General features: G+C 36.0%; 1 non-coding gene across 1 annotated transcript; it reads right to left on the bottom strand.

Annotated features, from left to right (window-relative positions):
* Positions 1 to 1,003: 1,003 nt before the first annotated feature.
* Positions 1,004 to 1,111, bottom strand: LOC112699790 (small nucleolar RNA R71). The gene has a single exon (XR_003152728.1). It is a non-coding gene; the product is annotated as a small nucleolar RNA R71 (small nucleolar RNA).
* Between the last annotated feature and the right edge of the window lie 596 nt (positions 1,112 to 1,707).

The raw sequence follows: 1,707 nt of genomic DNA, 5'->3' as shown, positions 1-1,707 counted from the left end.
TTCAAAAATCAATTTCAAAATCTTTTCTAACTTCTTATCTTTTCAAAATTGATTTTCAAATCTTTTTCAACTAACTAATTGACTTTTGTTTGTTTCTTATCTTTTTCAAAACCACCTAACTACTTTTTCCTCTCTAATTTTCAAAAATTTCTCCCTCCTTTTAAAAATTCTTTTTAAATTAATTAATTGTTTTAAATTTTAATTTTAATTATTTTTCCTCTCTTAATTTTCGAAAATCACTAACCCTTTTTCAAAATTAATTTTCGAATTCTCTCCCTCTCATCTTCTTCTATTTATTTATTTATTTACTAACACTTCTCTTCATCTCAAGAATATGAACCTATCTTCACCCTTGTGTTTGGATTCTTACCTTTTCCTTCTTCTATTCATTTCTTCTTCTACTAACATAAAGGAATCTCTCTACTGTGGTAAAGAGGATCCCTATTATTATTTTTTGTTCCTTCTTTTTCATATGAGCAGGAGCAAGGACAAAAATATTCTTGTTGAGGCAGATCCTGAACCTGAAAGGACTCTGAAAAGGAAACTAAGAGAAGCTAAATTACAACAGTCCAGAGACAACCTTACAGAAATTGTCGAAAAGGAAGAGGAGATGGCAGCCAAAAATAATAATGCAAGGAGGATGCTTGGTGATTATACTACACCTACTTCCAAGTTTGATGGAAGAAGCATCTCAATCCCTGCTATTGGAGCAAATAACTTTGAGCTGAAATCTCAACTAGTTGCTCTAATGCAACAGAGCTGCAAGTTCCATGGACTTCCATCAGAAGATCCCTATCAGTTTTTAACTGAGTTCTTGCAAATCTGTGAGACTGTTAAGACTAATGGAGTAGATCCTGAAGTCTACAGGCTCATGCTTTTTCCTTTTGCTGTAAGAGACAGAGCTAGAACATGGTTGGACTCACAACCCAAAAATAGTCTGAACTCTTGGGATAAGATGGTCACGGCCTTCTTGGCTAAGTTCTTTCCTCCTCAAAAGCTGAGCAAGCTTAAAGTGGATGTTTAGACCTTCAAACAAAAAGATGGTGAATCCCTCTATGAAGCTTGGGAAAGATACAAGCAGATGACCAAAAGGTGTCCTTCTGACATGCTTTCAGAGTGGACCATTCTAGATATATTATATTATGGTCTATTTGAGTTCTCTAAGATGTCACTGGACCATTCTGTAGGTGGATCTATTCACCTAAAGAAAATGCATGCAGAAGCTCAAGAACTTATTGACATGGTTGTAAATAACTAGTTCATGTACACTTCTGAGAGGAATTCCGTGAATAATGGGACGCCTCAGAGCACTCAAAGCAAATGTAAAGAGTTTTAGTCTAGAGACTTCAGGGTCCACTCCATTGGCCTCTATAGTGTCACAAAACTGTAGTAAGTCGGAGATGAAATTACTGGGGTCTTCCTGTGGGTGTCCATAAAACTGGCACTTTTGCCGTAATAGCAGGATCTGGTCTAAGTTGACCTTAAAGTCATATGAGTCAACAAGAGTGTCAAATGTATAGGAACCCAGAGGTCTCCTAATTCATGTATTCCCCTTTTGATCCATAGTGACTTCGGTGTTCCTACATACATAAATAGGAGACAAAGAAAAATGGGAGTCTCTATGTCGTAGTATAAGGAGCTCCTAGTGAGATACCCAAAAAGAAATAGAAGAGAATAAAGAAGGAGATTTTGGAAATTAAAGAGAGA

This window comes from Arachis hypogaea, chromosome 6, assembly GCF_003086295.3.
Source record: "Arachis hypogaea cultivar Tifrunner chromosome 6, arahy.Tifrunner.gnm2.J5K5, whole genome shotgun sequence".
In the NCBI taxonomy this organism is placed as follows: domain Eukaryota; kingdom Viridiplantae; phylum Streptophyta; class Magnoliopsida; order Fabales; family Fabaceae; genus Arachis; species Arachis hypogaea.
The sequence above is the reverse complement of the archived record's forward strand: the minus strand, read 5'-3'. Positions and strand labels throughout refer to the sequence as shown.